Genomic DNA, 20,333 nt, shown 5'->3' with positions numbered 1-20,333 from the left:
AATGTAATTCACAGATATTGCCGATCACGGTAGCCGAGCGGTCTAAGGCATGAACTATCTTCGCTCGCTCGGAAGCCGGGATCGTGAGTTCCAAACCCACTCAGGGTATGGATGTTTAGTGTTTATGTGTGTATGTGCGTTTTTCTGAGTTTGTGTACAGATAGAGGCCTTGCGACGAGGTGATCACCCGCCCAAGGAGTCCTACCGAATGTCTAAGATCTAGTAAGTCGAAGTGAAACGGAGATTTTCAAGGAGATAGGCCAAGGTACAAATTGGGGCTGTAGCGCCATAGGAAAGAAAGAGTCACAGATATTAGTGATAACTGCTGTATGTAGTGCCATGTACTCGATTATAGACTTGAGCCATGTGTTTAAAAAAATATATTAATGACTATTGGAGGCTATTGCTCCAGAGGCTGGAGCGCGAATATGAACACTTACCCATATCTAGTGCCGATTTTAAGAATGTGTGAGATTTACCTGAAGTTTACCTTCATACAACTTCATGGCATGCTAATTAAGCACTAGGACAAATTTAACCTCAGATCTACCCTCATAAATTCCATTTTACCTTCAAGTGAAATATAAATTATATTGGACCTATGAGATCCATGATCAATATTCGGACAATACAAAATAGATTACGAAAAACAAATAAGCATATTACAGAAATTTCTGGAATAGTTTGATGATGACACAGGCAATCGCACGGACGAAATATTTTATGAACTCTGTGCACGAAGACACAATAGCATGGATAAAATTAAACTGTTTCTGCATTATTTTCCTCGCTGTAATCCTTCTATATTGTAAGACCTGAAATTACTTGGCGCTTGATGCAGCAAAAATTCGGGCTAGTCAGGAGAAACTATGGGACGTCCGAGAGATGACATTCGTCGTGGTGAAGCCGTGCCACCCCCCGCCCTTTTGCGTTCACTTTCACCAACTAAAAGCGGACTGGACGCTTGGCATTGCAGTTCTTATCTTTCGTTTCAAGCTGTAAACCAAAGGAAGAACTTCCCAAGAGCTGGACAAGAACTGGTAAGTCAGCGGTTAAAGATAATAGGCGTAGGATTATCCTTCTCAATTTCATTTTTATCTCTTTACTCCTCCTTACATCTCCCTTTTTATCCTTCGCTCTCTTCTTTCTCCTTATATCGCCATCATTTTCTTTCTTCTTTCATCCTCCTTTTTCCCCAATCTTTAGATTTTCTCTCTAATTTCTGCTTTGTCACGGAACAGGGCTACGATCTGTTCGAGCTTCTCACGTCTTCCTTGACTCCCACCCTTGCTCTCCCTCATTTTAAATGTGAAGAGCCTTTATAAGTTCTATAATCTTACATTCTGAGTGAGCTACAAGCTTTCGCCGCTTTTATCTTAAATGAACTTGAATCGCTTCCTAGAGAGCAGGTCTGTCAAGAAGGGTCCGGTCCAGTTTCAAAGTTTAGTATTGTATACACAATCATAGAAAGCAGAAGGTTTGTTAGTACACAACACAATGGCCGCGCCATAGCTCAAGCGGTTAGCTGCTGGCTTACCACTGCGGCGGTCCGGGTTCGATCCCGGGGTCTGGTCAAGTGGGATTTGTGGTGGACGAAGTGGCGCTCATGCAGGTTTTCTCCGAGTACTTCGGTTTCCCCTGTCAATCTCCATTCCACCAATTGCTCCACAATCACCCTCACCTATCATCTGGGGCTGGTACAATAGGCCAGAAGTGGCCGCAGTACAAGGGACTTAGTCCCACCCCACTAGCAATAAAAAAATAGTACATAACACTGAACGTTTAATTATGTCTCATATAATTAATTATAAATGTTACGATTAATGTTCATTTATATAATTTTTCTTTGGTGTTTATAAGTTAAAATTATCCATTTAAATCTAGAGACTTAAAGGCCAAGAGACGATATCTGCTAGGTACGTTGAAGTAGCTGCAAGCTACTGAAGACGGTAAAAGCGTTCCTGTAACTCTTTGCATGTCTGTTTGTTACGCAGTTTTGGTCCGATATTTTCATAATAACCATTCTGCTGTTCTCTAGCTCTGTCACTGTTATTGTATTTTACTTCGATATTTCAACGAAGTGAATAGTATCCATATAGATCTTCAGCAATACCGGAACTGCAATAGTAGTAAAATATTTCACTCATATGGAAAATCTTAAATAATTACGTAGTAGATACAATTTTAAAGTAATAGTTTGACATAAAATATGGACGAGAGATACAGCAAAAGTCATAAATCAATTAATTTCTGCTTACATTACAGGATATAATTTTAAATAACAATGAAAAATTCCTTCGCACGAAAGCAATTACTTCACAAAATATTTTAGTAATAACATTGTCTTCTATAGTTGTTCGAACGGATATTGCAACGAGATTGGTCAACAAGCTATTTATACTGCAGCTGCCAATCCTTACCGAGAAATTTTCCCTGGGACGTTAATCAAAAAAGTGACTAAGTGGAGATAAAGCGTAGGGGAAAGTGTCGTTCTTAAGGAATAACTATGAAACTTGTAAGTCAGTTGTTTCCATATCGTCAGGCGAAAGGTTTATCTTGAAGGTGTAGCGCGAGCAGCCGACCAGGAAATAAGTGACTGGTAAGCACTGCCACATTTGTGTTCTTAAAATAAACTCATAAATAATAGAATATTCATTGTACAAGATATTCTTTCAAAAGTTGATATTTGGTAATCTGGTTAAGAAATGTCGCGGCGTCATAGAATCCGAAACGTAATTATCGTATTTACAAAAGCAATCCAAGGAGGAAAAGCATTGTATAGTTCTCCGAAATTATTTTTGATATCTCAATCTTATATATGCCAAGGCCTATAAACACCTTCCAAGAGCTTATCCTTTGAGATTTCCTAGTCAACATTTTACGTCACTTTTATGTGTCTTTATATTCCACAGTAACTCCAGGCAAATTTCGGGATAGCATCTCAATACAGAGCACGGCTGCTTCTTTCTACCTTATTTCCAGTCCATTCTTCTTTAACCATTCGAACAATGGCTGCTGTAAAGGCCTAGTCTCAGTTACTGAGAGGGTCGTTAAACAAGCAATCTATAGAAAATCAGAATACCTATCAAACAGCGCCATCTATCGATTTCAAAATCATCTTCATGTCATATGAACGTAAATATGAAAATAATTTTTCATTTAAATTACAATCAATAATCACACTACATTTAAAAAAAATGTTCTAAAAATCAGTACAGTCAGCACTTAATTAGTAATAAAATCTAAAGAAAAATGTCTGCTACTAAGGTATCTCTGTGTCGTGCAGGTAATTAATTACATATTATGTCTAATTACTATTCTAATTTTAAGATATTCATTATTCCTTTTTCACTGGTTCTACAGCCTCCTTGGGCCCTCTGTTGTGCCTATTTTATTAGATATTAGGTATAATTTTTGTAAGATTGGATACATAGGCTAAACGCCGTATGAATGGGCGGAAGACGAGGATCCAGTTCCGCGGCTGACGCCTCGCATTCCTTGTCAGTCGCTTGTACGGTATTTATTAAAGATTGCTTACGAATCAGGCGAAGGACCCGGTCAAGTCTGGCTTCGCGCGACAGGTGAGCGGCCTGCAAGAATTTTCCGACCTAGGGGTTTTTGTGCCAGCAGCCTTTCCGTGAGTTGAGTAAATGTTGAGTTTTGGAATTTGAAGAAGAAAAAGCCGTCTTGGGGCATTCTGTTTCTAACAGTTACTCAGAATAGTGGGACTGAAGCAAAGCGCGCGAGTTCTTGTCCGTGGTCGGGTCTGTGATTGATTGTTAAAGTACAGTTTCTGTATTATATTTAAGCATCCTGTTGCACTATACACTTCTAATGTAATAATACCAATGCCGTCGTGAATGCAACAATTTATTTGGTTGTAGATCTTTGTCTTTTCTTCCTCTACATTACATGTTTCGGTCGTAATTAGCACTCATTAGGTGTTTTTATTCCTACGTAGCTATAACACTGCACACAGTCCGAATCCGAAATCTAAAACATCAGCCTGTCAGTTTTGTTTAAAATCTCCCCAACACAAAAGTATTAAAGATGAGCAGCGACACACAAACAGGGAGCCTGGGCAGAATACGCGAACGGTGCTGGAAACAGGAAATAGCCGCTGCAACACATGTAGACAAGAGCAGATGTTCCTGGTATTTAAAACCTTAAATTTTAAATTTTAAACTGGAATTCTAAAAATCAAATTGACGAGCGTGTGTTGGCGAGATTTTAAAACAAAACTGACAGGCTGATGTTTTAGATTTTGGACTGTGTGCAGTGTGACAGCTACGTAGTGAGCAATACACCTGATGATGGTCAGTTACGGCCGAAACATGTATTGTAGAGGAAGAAAAGACAAAGATCTACAACCAAATAAATTGTTGCATTCACGACGGCATTTGTATTATTAAATATAGGACATTTTCTGCTTCAATGGTGGTTAGGATAAGAATAAAAAGTGTTGGTTTGTGCTGTGTAGGTTTAGTAGAGTGTGTGTAGTTAATTGTAAGACGTTAAAAAGGGGTGTGTAATCGAAAATTGTGTGTTTTAATAGGTTGTACTATGTAATTTTTTTATACATTATTTTGTTACTGTTTCTTTGAAACTTCGAGTTGTTGTTGGTCCCTTTTATGAAAGTTTTTCCCACCGCATAGGTTAAAAGATATCCACTGACGTCCGATAGGGGAAGATAGTCACAGGTACAACACCTGGCCTCTGATTCTCAGTCTCATGAACATTTTACAGACTGTTGGAATCCTTGGACGAGCGAGAGCTCGTCGCAAGGCCTCTACCTAAACTCAGGACAGCACAAACACATAATAAACAATTATACATACCATACATCCATGCCTTGTGTGGGATTCGAACCCATGATCTCGGCTTCCGAGCGAGCGAAGACGGTACATGCCTTAGACCGTTCGGCTACCGTGACCAGTAATTCTATGTTCATAAATTTCTTCTAAAAAGAGAATATATGTAGGCAAATATGCAATAAAAATTAACTTTCAGGTGTTAATTCAAGTTTATATATCTTTTATCTTCTTGAGTAAATTAATGGCCCATTCATTAGTCATTAATACCGTATATCTAGGAGCAGTCTGCTGCTGAATAAACTGCAGTACTGTGGGCTGGAGCTTATATGATTCTTGAGTGGCCGTTCCCAGTGACCCATTTCGAAAAAATTGCAAAAGTTAAGGGAAGTTTTCATAAGGTAATAAAAACGAAACAGGGTTGCAGTCTGATGTTGATATATCATTGGACGGCGGAATATGAAATTTTGAACTTAAAACGATCTTAAATAATAAAAAAAAAACACTCGGTGACCTGTAGCCCGCAAGAGAACTATACCGACCGAGCGACCGCCGCTTGTCGGCGAAGTTAATGCCAACTTTAGTTAATAGAGGGGTGTCGCGTGGTCAGCGCAACGGATCCCCACGGCCGTTAATTTCGGTTTTAAATATGTGGTCAACATGCCTTACTTGATTTTTGCGTATCTCATTATTTTTTGTGTTCACTTTAAACCCTTTTTTATACATGATGCCTAAAAAGTTCAAAGAAATTAAGCATGATGTATTTATCTGCAGTTTACTTGACCAAGATGTAGGAGACTCGAAACACACAGCGCCGAATGTCTAGACGATAGAGAATAATGAATTGGAAAGAATATGGAAGCAAGTGATCGTGGCCTAATTTAAGGCTGCATTACCGAATTTGTGTGGAGAAACTGAGGAAACCCATGAAAACCTCAATTAGAATAGTTGATGTCTGCCAGGCTTCGAACAAGCAATCTGGCGACTACAAGTGAAAAGCGTTATCATTTGAGCCAACTCGCTTCGTGGAACATAGCAATAAGGAAACAACACACCGTACACGACACTCTGCCACCTGAGACACCTGGTGCAATTAATCAGAATATCCAAGGTCCACTACTAATTAGTGGCACATAGCTGATTCACCTTCTCCAGTCAAAAACTGGAGTAACACGAAAGACGTTATTAACGTTCCATAAAATAAAATGCCAAAATGAGATAGGAGTAATAAATTGAATACTAGCACAAGTACATTTTGCTTTGGCTGACTCAACGGCTTCAGAGCGGGAGGCGACAAACGTAGAACATTAGATGTTAATATTTCAATCCTGTAATTTGAAAACGGGCTAGAGAAGAGAAAATGCCTGTACTGATCTAGTGCGTAGAATGTGGTTCGTGTTTTGTTTTCCTACAACATGACCTTAACATTAAATAGCTCAAGGCCAGATATTATCTAAACTATCTGTAGAGGTATAAGCCATTTAAAAATTGACGTCTATCCAATGTTTCTTAAACTAGTATCTTCATAGAGGAAGAACTGACAACCAAATACATACCGTATTTTAATGTAGAAATTTTAAAAAGTGTCAAACCTGTACAATGAGCCGGGATAGCGCAGTCGGTATAGCGACTGGCTACGGGCTGGACGACCGAGAAGTCGGAGTTCGAGTCCCAGTGGGAGGCAAGAATTTTCACTTTTCCATGTCGTCCAGACCAGCTCTGGGGTCCACCCAGCCACCTATCCAATGGGTACCGGGAGCTCTTTCCCCGGGGGTAAAGCTGACCACTCACCTCCAACTAGTGCCAACGTAAAAAAAAATTGTGGGTCTATACATCCACTCCCCCATACGCCTTCATGGTGTAGTGTTTAATTAGTTAAGCATAGGGATAAATTTACATTTTTTTTATTAAATCTGTACAGCTCATGGAATACAGAAGAAATGCACGCAAAAACTTGTTAGAAACATCCGTGAGAATAGCTCAATTGGGAGATCGAGGTACAAGAAAACAAAGCAAACTCCGTGGCCAGTAGTCCACAAGCGAACTATACCCACCGATCGCCGCCTGTCGGTGAAGGTAATGTCAACTTTTGCGGATAGAGGGTCTTACGTGGTCAGCACAACAGATCCCCACGGCCGTTAATGTCGGTTTTCTAGACCGGAGCCGCTATTTCCTTGAAATAGCTCCTCAATTATCGTCACGAGGCTGAGTGGGCTCTGTTCCAGACTCAGTACTTCTAAAAAATCTGATAGGGCCAGGAATCGAACCCGGGACATCTAGATCTATATGCAGGAACTCTGACAACTAGACCGAGGTACAGGGCATCATTTTAAATTGAGTCTTCCGAATTCATTCTGCAGAGGTTACATGCAGACGAATGCGTTCATGGTTTTGAATGGTCACACAGTAAGGGTTTGAAAGAAGAGATTAAGATCTATTTCTAGGTATTCCATCGGCACTCGAGAGACAGGTAGATTGGTAGAAATTTAAAATGGGTACGGCTATATTAATCTAAATCTTTACCACTCTACCAACCTGTTTAGTAAAACGGATCGTAACAAAATAGATTCTTGTGATGTAAAATGAATATTATCATATCAGGATAGGGTTGAGTAACTGTGTGGACACGGCCGTGAACAATCTTGTTCCATGAAAACATAATTTCTTGACCATCTTGAAAACGAGCACTTCTCTAAGAACGCTCTGAACTTCGGAGGTGCTAGAGTATTAGCAGGAACTTCTCTAAAAAATATATGTATACATGTTTAGTACGGGAATTGCTTCGCGTCATTAGAACTGTAATTCGGAATAGTTTTGTGTTTCTTGTCTTCATTTGTTTCACTACTTTATAACATAATTTTCATTTTCAGGGACATAACGAGAAAAATATTCATTAATACAATTGATTTCTATTCGAATCCTCTTGATGTAACATCCAAAATTGTTTCCGTCATAACAGGCCTCTACGCCACTGTTTCTCAACAGGCGGGCCGCGGCCCGGTACCGGACCCTCGCATCAATTATACCTCATTATAAAACAAAAAAATACAGGGGCGCGGGCTCACAGAGGTTGAGAACCATAGAGTCTAGAGAAAAGAGTTCTGTTGCACATAAGCGCTTTTATGTCGAACCCAGTATTAACCGTCACTGATCAATCTTAGACTGATGTCACAAAACGGGAAAAAATGGATCTCCAGCTAAGGCTTTGGGGTGCGGATAACTATAAATGTCACGAAATGTTAAAAAGAGCATCAGACTTTAACTGATTCTTTAGCAAGAATTAAGCAACGAAAGAAGGGGAAGGTACTTGCACCTAGAAACTTCCAGAAATACGTTGAATACACAAGCAAAATTAGTATCAAAATATAACTTCAATTTATTTGCAGTAGATGAAGTCAGATTGGACAAGAAAGGAATTCACTCAGGACGTCCTGTACATTTCTAGTTTAAAAAATGAGAAATTTGGTTGAAGCAGTAGCACTTCTGGCTTTCGGGTCTATACAAGGGATATCCGGTTCAAATCAAGGCCGGCACACAAACTAATATGGCTGCGACTTTTCATAGCAGGCAACTGTCGATATAGGACGCCTACTTTAAGATAGATCACGACTGCTTCCTTCTCTATCCGTTGCAATTCATTCATTCATTCATTCATTCATTCATTCATTCTTCTTCTTCTTCTTCTTCTATTCCTGTTGCTCTCAATTTGGAGCATAGGGTATCCGTGAAACTCTCGTTTCTTTTCAGTTTCTTAATATTAGGCAGTCGGCAGGATTCCCTGGATGGGAGATCAGCCCGTCACAAGGCCGCTGTTTGACACAAACACCGAATAAACATAAACAGACATCCATGCCTTGAGTGGGATTCGAACCCATGATCCCAGTGGTCGAATTCATACCTCAGACCATTGTGATGGGTAATTCATTATGGTCTAATCAGTCGATTCTACGCAGGCCAAGCCCGATTTACAGATCATGTCGTTAAATAAATTACGGATAAATAAATAAACTTAAAACAGATAACTATTAAGACCATTTAGGGCCGGGATTTTCGTGCGTAAGAGAAGCGGACTGTCAGTAAAGATGATATTGTTCCTCAGTGTCAAGATGTCGTGTGTAATATCTAGAGGTCAAGTGGGATACACAGCATGTATGGACGAAGAGAGGAAAGCATACAAAATTTACTCGAATACATCAAAGAAAAGGTCACTTAGGGCTCCCAGACCTGAATGGGAAGAGAATAAGATAGCATATCTTAGAAACAATATTGTGTGAAGGCGGATTGGATCTCGTACTTTGGAGAGCTTCTCTGAATACGCTAATGAGACTTTTAATTCCTCAGTAGCAAGAAACTTCTCGAGAAACTGCCATGTTTTTAACAAAAACCATAATTATTAAGTTAGTAATACTGTGGGACCCCACAAAGCATTCGACGCAGTAATGCCGTGTTATCGTTGTGAAAAGGAACCCAGAAAATGGTTTTCATAGCGCTTCTGCAAACTGTTTCCTGACTTCAGCAGTACGCCTGTGACATAATGCAAGCATGCAAACTTATCACTTGGCATCCAGTTCTGTGTAACGTAATTTATTACACAAGCTTTTATTTTTCTTTTAAAGATATGAAGCACTAGACCTCGAAGTTGGATTTCGTCTGATATGTGGTTCATTCGACATTGAGCTTGTCATTATGAAATTTACTTCTTTGTCTGTCCGTGCAAGGTTATTCACCTACACCGTCCTATGACCTTGAACATACTCGTAATATCGACAGCAGCACAAGGCAATACAGCTCCCTGTTTTCTATCCAGGGCCGTCTCGAGAAGGGGGGTTTTCTTTCTTCCTTCTCCTGAACTTCACGGAGCATGCATTACTGGCCGTTGGGCTTTGCTGAGCGATTTGTCTTTTCCTTGAATGCCCAATTTGTCCTCGTCCTCTAGGCGTATATCTTAATGCACGTTGAGAGAAACCTATCCATTAGTGTGCGTGTTCCGGCACTTCGTGTGCGTGTTCATACACTTCATGCATGTGCCCTAGAACTTCATGCTTGTGTTCTAGTTCTTCATGTGTACATTCCAGCACATCATGTGCGTGTTCCAACACTTCATGCATGTGCTCCAGCACTACATGTATGTGTTCTAGTTCTTCATGTGTACATTCCAGCACTTCATGTGCGTGTTCCAACCCTTCATGCATGTGTTCCGGCACTTCATATACGTGTTCCGGCATTTCATGCATGTGCTCCAGCACTTCATGTACGTGCTCTGGCATTTCATGCATGTGCTCCAGCACTTCATGTGTACGTTCCAGCACTTCATGTACGTGTTCCGGCACTTCATTTACGTGTTCCAGCACTTAATGCATGTGTTCCAGCACTTCATATACGTGTTCCGGGATTTCATAATGTGTTCCAACATTTCATGCATGTGCTCCAGCACTTCATATACATGTTCAGGGATTTCATAATGTGTTCCAACATTTCATGCATGTGTTCCAGCACTTCATATACGTGTTCCGGGATTTCATAATGTGTTCCAACACTTCATGCATGTGCTCCAGCACTTCATATACATGTTCCGGCACTTCATGTACGTGTTCCAGCATTTCATGTACGTGTTCCAGCACTTCGCATATGTATTAACCTACTTTCCTCGTTTATCAAGACATAGCTGCACATCGCAACATCAAGCCCGCTTATCCAGAATATCTGCGTGTCTGCAGGATTCAAGAGATTCGAAATAAAGATGGATATTCAACAAAACTCTGTATGAACACTGTGCTACTGGAGGACATACAAACTTTATGAGTTTTAACTTCCCACCATTAAGGTCTTGTAAACTGTCAGTTGGGAGCAACACTAGGGCCAGGCCACAATCATTTTGCCTAATAACAGATCATCAAAATTATGCAACTTAAGAGCTTTTTATTTTTCTTTTATTTTCCTCTTTCTTTTTGTGATGTACGCAAGCAGTTCTTATGAGGGAATAATATAAAGAACGGAAGACTTCGGGCCCGTAGATTTTCGTGGCTGGAACTCAATGTGGGGCGTCGACTTTTGAGACTAGATTCTGTCGAATATTGCGGATTTTCCAACACTTCCTTATGCGATAGTTATATAAGGGATATTAAATCCCTTCCGAAGCAATTAACTCTGAAAATTGTAGCTAAAAGATATTTGCTGAAATGTTGTAATACTTTCAGCATTCAACAGAGACTGGTCTCGAAATAAAAAGCCACATGGAACACAAGGATGTTTGACTCTTGATTTATTTCATGATACATTTTTAACTACGCCGTATTTACGCAGTACGAGACCGTAAAATAGAAATTGAGATGGATCTGAAAAGACCCGATTGTAGTGTAGGACCTGTTTTAAGGCACCTTGCAGGAATTGTCCTCACAATACTGAGTTAAGACCATGAAAGCACAAGGAAGGACAGCCGGTAACCGGACAGCGAAATGAATCGCATACCCGGCGCACCGGACGTTACATCAACCTGCTAGTTCTACACATGCAGACTGTTTTCACTCTAGGTCTCCTTGTTCGTAGTCTACACACACCTCAGTAATATCCCTTCCGCAACAGGAAGAGTGCGGCCTACGCAATTAACCTTTTTATTTCAAACTAGAATGCAAATATGAGTTTGCCCTTGACCTAAATAAGTTTCAGAGTAACTTTGTAACAAACACATTGGAGCGGTGTATTTATCGCAGCCCCCGAGCTACTGAATCTATTGGAACTTAACCTTCCACCGTGGATCGAGTTCAAGTACAGTTCATGTAGACCGCAATTTATATTATTTCATCATTCATTATAGATAATTAATAGATCCGAAGGTAAAGCTCTTCCTGTGATGAAGCTCCATATCATGAATTCGTAGTCTATAGACATGACGTACGTAACGTTTCGGTACCTCTTAAGGCTGGGGTCACACGAGCGCACAAAGTGCGTCCGTTGCAACGAACGTACTTTATGACGGACGTTGCTGAGGACACCACACAGTTGCAGAATGCGGTGCGTAGTTCTTTTGTCTGCAATTGAGCCAGAAGAAAGCGTAACATTTGCCAATCTTGTTTACTTCTACAACGGACGCATTTTGTGCGCTCGTGTGGCCCCAGCCTAACATTCGTACTCGATTGTAGAAAGCGATCAGATTTCTTTATTCGAAGAGAAGGAGCTGTGGTAACCAGTGGTCAGGTTGTTTTAGCTCCAGAGGCGTTCTGGACGTGGCGAAGTTAGAATTGTGTGTCCCTTCTGGGATATCCAGTCTCGGACGTCAAATCCAAGGCCACTATTGTTTATACTGGCTCATTAATACTCTTTAGATCCATAAGCAGAACAAGGCAATTTGTTATCTTCCAAGTATTAAATTCTTATGTTAAAATATATCTAGTAGTTTCGCGGAACATAAGCAAAAGTGTCCTTGAAGTCGGGTTTTCTCATATCTGTTCATGCACTAAATGAACGCATAACCTTCTGTCTGTATTTTTCTTCTCCGAATAAACTGAAGGAAGTTCAATTAAATGTGGAATTGGAAGTCTGCACTAAAAGCATTTGGGATTGTAACGAAAATTTTTTATCCTTATATTAAACTGTTACCAATATTCTGTATTTAAATCATTGTAAAAAATAAGTCATACAAAAACAAAAACAAAAACCTCCGTGGCCTGTAGTCTACAAGCGAACTATACTAACCGAGCGACAGCCGCTTGTCGGCGATGTTAGTGCTAACTTTTGCGGATAGAGGGTGTCACGTGGTCAGTGCAACGGATCCCCGCTGCCGTTAATCTCGATTTTGTAGACCGGAGGCGCTATTTCGTTGAAATAGCTCCTCAGTTATCCTCACGAGGCTGAGTGGACCCCGTTCCAGACCCACTACTTCTCAGAAAATCTGGTAGCGCCGGGAATCGAACCCGGGAACTCTGGATCTGTAGACAGGAACTCTGATCACTAGACCACAGAGGCGGTCAGAAAAATAAGTCCAAGTCATTGCACGACAAAAATTGAAACCGATGTTACTGAGGTGTTTGATGTCAATTTGATATTAAATTTTTAGTGATTCACATTTAACATAATACAAGGAAAAGTAACGTAGCTGGAATCTGATTCACGGGAGAAGTAATAATTTTACCTCTGCCAATGCGTCCAGACCGGCCCTGGGATTCACCCAGCCTCTCATCCACTAAGTATTCGGCGGTATTTCCAACGATAAATTTGCGGGAGTGGGAAGCTGCCTACTCGTCTCCATTTTGTTCCAATATTGATAATCTTTAGACCGCCTCTGTGGTCTAGTGTTCAGAGTTCCTGGCTACAGATCCAGAGGTCCCGGGTTCGATTCCTGGTGCTACCAGATTTTCTGAGAAATAGTGGGTCTGGAACGAGGTCCACTCAGCTTCATGAGGATAATTGAAGAGTTATTTCAAGGAAATAGCGGCTCCGGTCTAGAAACCCCAAATTAACGGCCGTTGGGATCCGTTGCGCTGACCATGCGACACCCTCTATCAGAAAAAGTTAGCATTAATTTCGCTGATAAGCGGCGGTCGCTCGGTCGGTATAGTTCGCTGGCGGACTACAGGCCACGGAGTTAAATTTTATTGATAATCTTTACTACCGCCACCCCCTCCAAATGTCTTCTATGCAAAGGAACAACTTCTGTAAAAAGCAGTACGCTGCTTTGCTACTGAACAGAAGAACTCCCTCACATTCGAGAGATCTGAGTTCCACTGTCGGTTCGAAGGCTGACTGTCACGGCAGAGAATTTTCCTGGTTCCCTTTTCCTTTCAAGTGGATGATGAGGTAATAACCTAAAGCATAGCACTGACACATCCTGTAACATCCTTTCCAATTCATTATGTCACCCTATAATTCAACCCTGCCTGACCTAAAGAGTTGAAAAAATATCTTTCAATAAAAAATAACAATACGGAACACATTTCCTACTGATTATTTCCATGACAAATAGGAGCTCAACATGTCATTAAATATAATTCTGACTACCTGTCAAGAAGTTGTTCAAACAAATGAGCATTAAAGCATGGATGACGTAAAGTCACAAAATATTATTTTTCAAATGTGTATTTAATTGCTTACTGTCCCAGTGTTTTCTCAGAATCCGTGCTACGTGCTTTACAATATAATAATCATTTTCCAGCCTCGAAATCGTTGCACAATACCTCAATTGCTCTCACGGATTCATATGTTCGCAACTTTTAAATACAGGCATTGTCTTTTCCCATTGTCACTCAAGTATTCTGTTTTCTTTGTGTATTTTCTTCTGTATATTTAAATCCATTTTAAACAAAACACACGAAACTCATTGTTAAACCATAACAAAAATTAATTACTTAAATACAACGTGGCACATATGTCATAGAAAGGACGCCATGACCCTACAACCAATGTGTCACGGTCATGACTGTCGCGACAGTGGTGTGGACATTTCAGTTCACACAGCCTGTTCCTCCAAGACCTTTTTTAAAATTACCCTCCTCTCTATGTTATTAACTTCTGTAACAATAGAGCAATCTCTTGACCAACTGAACAAGGGTAAAGGCTGAAGTAACCGCCTGCTAAACCAAGCAATTAGTTAATCGATTAGATAATTCAGTTAGTCACTCATTTATTTACTATGTTTAATGGTTGGTTGCCGGTCACGGTAGCAGAGCGGTCTAAGGCATGTACTGTCTTCGCTCGCTTGGAAACCGGGATCGTGGTTTCCAATCCCACTCAGGGCATGGATGTTTAGTTTGTGTGTTTTGTGTACAGGTAGAGGCCTTGCGACGAGCTGATCACTCGCCCAAGGAGTCCTACCGAATGTGTAAGATCTAGAAAAACCGAAGTGAACCGAGAAGTTTATGGAGGTAGACCTAGGCCCACGGGGGCTGTAGTGCCAAGGGGGGGGGGTTGGTTAGGCAGGTAGATAATTTCTTTCATCTGAGTCTATTTGCTTAAAATCGGTAACAGTAAAAGAACTGTTTGACCGGCTGAATTATTGGCAACTGTTGAAGAAGATTAAAATTTAGATACTTGACTCTTTTTATGTATATGCCCCGAGTACGCATAAACTGCGCGTCACGTATATCTAATTATATTACAGTATTTGTTACGCTAGCTCGTGACACAGCTTGGTCACTTGAATCACAACTCTTGTCAATTGTTTCACAACAGTGGGCAGTCCGAGTAATCGCACGTTTTCAGAAGTCTCTGCGTATATCATCAATTGAATATCGCTTACCTAGAACTCTTCATTCATTCATTCATACAGCAATGGCTCTACAGTCCTTTGTTGGGACCTGACCTCTTCTTCAATTTCGTCATCTTTTTTACACGGACGGTAGTACTCCTTGGACGAGTTATCAGCCCGTTGCAAGGACGCTACCTACACACAGAACAACACAAACACAGAATAAATGCACACACAGACATCCATGTCTTGAGTGGGATTCGAACACACGATTCCAACTTCCGAGCGAGCGAAGACAGTTGATACTTTAGACCGCGCGGCCACTGTGATCGGCTTACCAAGAACTTGCCAAACTTAATTTCGATTGAATTACTCAAGGAATATCTGCCTGATGTGTGAAAAATGCATCTCGACATCCTTCGTTCTAAGTCCTACTCCTAGTAGGGACAAAAGGAATAGAAAATAGTAAAGGTATCCCTGTAGCAGGCCGTGGAAGTTCATAGGGTTGTGAGACGTCGAGGCTCCCACATCATCTAGAGTCTAGACAAACGGCTCACAGATGGAAGTGAATTTGTTAGTCTTACGCGTCGGTAGCCTTTTACCCTGCAAGAAGATTCCTGGTACTAATTTCTGTTAGAGGCCGAGTCTACCCCAGGGTCATACTGCGGCTGGAAGGATTAGGTCCTTTAGGCCTCAACCAACTACGCTATCACATAACGAAAATTAAACGCCACCCGGGCTCACGTCGCCTTCACATAGAAACCATTCGAAAATTTTTTCCTCAGAGAAATTCATAGAAAGTCCCATGGTCACTGGATAAGAAATAATTGGCCCACAAACGCAACACAATTATCGCCTTCGTACGCCCATCACGTACACTCCGGTTATATAATTGTGGCTGTCACTGCAATGAAACGTGGCAACCCGAAGTGTTTGCATCGGAGACTGGCCCATGGTCGCCGGCCCCACTTCCTGCATTTTCTATATATAAAAAAAAAGAAAAGGAAATACACAAAATATTACTAATAAAGTTCATAATTATTTTTAAATAAAATGTTATCCATTATTTCGATATAGACTCTCACAAATCTAGGGCGGTGCGCGAAAATATTCTGAAAGGTCTTAAACGTTAAATTTGTAAGCTAGTCTTCCGCCCCCCCCCCCTGGAAAATATCCTAACAACTCTCATGGATTGGGCCGCTGTGATGACATGTCTGCTACCGTACTAACGAGACGTACTGGAGGAATCAGGCGAGGTAAGAAGTGAATGGTTGGGGTGCTATTGTCGCGTTTTCATTTGGTTCAATGAGAAATAAGAATTGAAGTTGTTCCATTCCACTGTTACTTGATCACAGCTGATCCCTCGTCACAGAGCACGCCCATACACGAACAGTTCACGGAATCCTCTGCTGTTAAATCAATTAACTCGTAAAGCTAACGTAATGAGAGGAAGCGGGACGTGTCTCTAAGCAAGCCCATCCACTTATGGGCTTCCGAAGATGTATCCTAAAGAAAACCACGCAAAACTCCGTAAACCCAAGAGCCTCCTGTCCATTTCTCTTGAGATAAAATTACTCAGTTCGACTTCATAATCATGTTGTTGCTATTAGATCCTGAACATCTATCGCAAGTTTTTGGTTCATAGAAACTTCAACCGCCGCTGCTCTCTTTGTTATAGGACAAGACATATTCACTGACGTTCTTGAAACTAGAGCTTGACCTCAAAGGATAAGTTATAGCTTGTTCCACGAAGTGTCTTGTTTACAAGAAATCAATGGGAGTGCCTCATGTGAATACAGACTTGCCCTACTTTATTACTAAATTGTGTGCTCTTACAAGCTACGAGTGATTGCTCTTTAAGTTTATCAGTATAAACATGTGCATCCAATTTAACTGAACTCATTGTATGAACAGCAATATCAGATTACATTCACTATGCTATGTAAATCTAATGTCCACGTGATTAAGATGGTCAGGCCACGTCATGCGAACGGAGAAATGCAGAAATGTTAGACAGGTTGCAGAATGGAACCCACAGGGGAAAAGGAGGGACGGCAGACCAGCCAGCACATGGAAGGATTGAATTAGGGACAGCCTGCAAAGAAGGAACATCAAGGATGAAAAATGTTTTGACTGAGACCTCTGGAGGAAGGAAAAATATCTTAGGGTCGATAAAACTGTGTATTCACGGAAAAAATCATTTAAAATAATTCAATTCAATTCTTTATTATTAATGTGCCGAGTCAACAGCCGCAAGGCCAATTACAGACACCGCACAGTGCAGATGAATGAATTACATTATAGACAAACTTATTAAAAGTCAAATACAAATTACAGGTAAGTACTTGGAAGAAATAATAATGAATAAAAGTAAAAGTAAACAAACAAATAACTTATAATTATAACAGTAATAATAATTTCATTATCATTAAACTAAGTGTTATTACGAATTGAGGAATGAAACATAAATATTTAATTAAGAAATGAATAGTATAGATTTTCATAATTAATAATAATAATAATGTGATGCGTAGACCAGTAGTTAGGCAGAGACTCAGTAAATACATCCCGTGGCAACGAATACGCAATAATAGAGGACATCCGTTGCCAGGCAATGAATGTGTGTTCTGCGTGATCCGACTCAAGGTTATATAACGAGAAGCCAACAATAAGTGACAGTTCAGTTGGAGTTGTAGTGTGGTCAGAATCCGAGAGTGTCCAGTCGAAAATAGTGATTTGTGAAATGCCGTAACAAGTTGTATAAAGGTCAAATAAATTCGATCATCAAAGCAAACCCAGTTTTATAAGTCACGCAAACCCCTAATATGGGGCAATAATAATACAATAATTAAGTGAATTCTGCACAAGTCTATTGCGATAGCATTTCTGAATTGAGTATATCACGCTTCCTCCAGCCTATACAGTATCTCATTTCAACTGACTAAATAGTTAATTTACTAATTCCAAAACGTTATACTTTATGAATTTCATTAATATGATGTGAATGATCAACACAAACTAACATGGTTCTATCCGTCAAGATGTCGCTGATAACTATCGGATCATGACTGCTCTTCGTGGTTACCTGACCTGCAGCTCCCTGTGAGTGTCCGCGCGACTTTCCGATTAGTCGCTGCGAAGGGCTGCCAATAGAAGAGCACGGAGGAGAGTAAAATCGATAAATCTATACGAAAGAAAACTTGTTGTCTCCGAAATTCTATGGATTTGACCCAAAATGGCTGCTACTATGTAGTACAAAATAGCACCATAAATTAAATTTGAAAATCGTATTGTTTGGTAATGTACAAAAATTTAAAATAGATTTCCTCATGATAAAATATCAAAATTCAATTTGTTCCGAAACAGAACTCATCATTTTAACAAAATTTTCCCTGTGTTGAATTAAGCATTACTCCATGAAGATGAATTGGGGCGTGAAGGTAAAACTCAATGTATTCTTAGCCTCAGCTCTAGATGGAGGTTAGTGGTAAGCGTCACATCCCAGCTGCTTCATCCTCGTGGCCAAGTTCCATGTATCCAACGGACATAAGGCTAGTTGGGTCCCAGAACCGGTCTTTACGCCGCAGAGAAGAGAAATATCTCTTGCCCCTTACTGGAATCAAAACTCAATTCTTCAGATTTCCAACCAGTGGCACAGTTTCTATACAGACTGAGATACCCCGGCTCCACTCATTGGATCTTGCCTTACATGAAAATATTGTTTTAAGTGCACGTGCCACATAGGATCGCATGAAAGCTGAAGCTAGTGAAGAATGATGAGTAGTATTTATGATTCTGTATTTCAGCATCCCGTTGCAATTGTTCAAATTAGCGTCCATTGTTTATCTTCCGTCAAAATTGACGTTGGTGTTGGTGTTGAAATGTTGAATGTAAAAGTGTTGCAATTTTGACGGAAGGTAAACAATGGACGCTAATGATGAGTAGGTTAGGATTTCCTGGGGAAAAATCGTTATCTAAAAATATTATATCATTGAGAGAAAAGGAAAGCAACAAAAAACTTTAGGATAACCTATAAATCGATATAAATGTTAACTCATGCCTTTGGAGTATAAGTTATTACCGCTATGCAAAATTCTTCGTGAATGCAGATATGGAATGGAAATGAAGAAGAAATTTCAATGTCTTAGAAAATCAAGTTTCTAGTGATCTTCTGAAAGAGCAGATAAATATGGACTAAAAGGTCCAGTGCTTATAGAGAGATATCATGAATATCATGAAAAATATTAAGGAAATGACGTTGGGCAGTCGCACTGAACGCAGAAACCCGGTTACATTGTTCTGCAATGCACAGTAAGAAAGCGTTTCCCTTCGAACATTGCCACATCTCAGAAAAAAAAATCACGTGCCATTTGCTATCCTTTGACTTAAGTAATTTGTTAAATCAAGTGCGAAGTCTCTGAGATGTATTGCAATTTCCTTTTCCGTATTTTCTCCTTCGCGACACACAACGGACTGCTCCAAGAAGGTGATTTCAAAACTGCCTGTGCAGTCGGTGATTTATGTCACGGCTGCATCATTAAGTACAACTTGATTAGGATCAAATGGTTACAGCCAACAATAAAGTAAAGTGCTCTGCGCAAAAAGGGCGTGTCTGCATGTGTATATTCTTACTAAAAGCCCAAGGGAATAGAATGTTTGGTAGACCTATTAATAGATTGGTCTTCTGGTTTGTGACATCTCGGAGTTTTGTGCTGCCTACAAGACTATACTGTGTCACGTCCAAAAATATCACAATTTGACATTTACGAGCTTCTGAAAACAAAAAATACCTAAAAGATATCTGATCCTAAGAAGGAGGAAGTCGGTAATTTAAGGTATGATGCTATAAAGAAAAACTTCCTGATTATAATAGGACACTTGGTGTTGTTTGGATAGTGAAATATGGGAGGCTGTAATGGCTGAGCAGGTAACACAGATCGGAGAGAGAAGGATTTCATGCAGAACAATGTCGGCGAAACTTCTTCTGAAATGACAACATGGAAGAACGAGCATAATTTTAAAATAAGTTGTGAGCATGAGAGGTGGATTCGACTGGAAAGTGGTCCTGTCCAATAGCGACCTTTGCTATTAGCAATGCTGAATTACTTAGGTTTTCGATATTGTGGACCTGTATAGGGAAATGCTGTATAGCACGGCCAAGAGGATAAGATGAATCAGTGAAGATACTTCGAAACGCCGCGCCATAGCTCAAGCGGTTAGTCTCTGGCTTACCACCGCGGCGGCACGGGTTCGAGCCGGGGTATGGTCAAGTGGGATTCGTGGTAGACAAAGTGACGCTGGGGCAGGTTTTCTCCGAGTACTTCGGTTTCACCTGCCAATCT

General features: G+C 40.4%; 1 protein-coding gene across 2 annotated transcripts in view; it reads left to right on the top strand.

Annotated features, from left to right (window-relative positions):
* Positions 1 to 1,019: 1,019 nt before the first annotated feature.
* LOC111874039 (facilitated trehalose transporter Tret1-2 homolog) overlaps positions 1,020 to 20,333 on the top strand; it is a 78,826-nt gene continuing 59,512 nt past the window's right edge. Inside the window, exon 1 of one of the 2 annotated variants that reach the window (XM_033755304.1) lies at positions 1,020 to 1,040. The gene's annotated coding sequence lies outside the window, so the exon portion shown is untranslated. Of the gene's footprint in view, positions 1,041 to 2,533; positions 2,600 to 20,333 lie in introns of those variants that run through there. The other variant, XM_023869172.2, reaches the window with a different exon arrangement.

Source organism: Cryptotermes secundus, unplaced genomic scaffold (assembly GCF_002891405.2).
Source record: "Cryptotermes secundus unplaced genomic scaffold, Csec_1.0 scaffold1775, whole genome shotgun sequence".
NCBI lineage: Eukaryota > Metazoa > Arthropoda > Insecta > Blattodea > Kalotermitidae > Cryptotermes > Cryptotermes secundus.
This window is presented reverse-complemented; position numbering and strand designations above follow the sequence as displayed.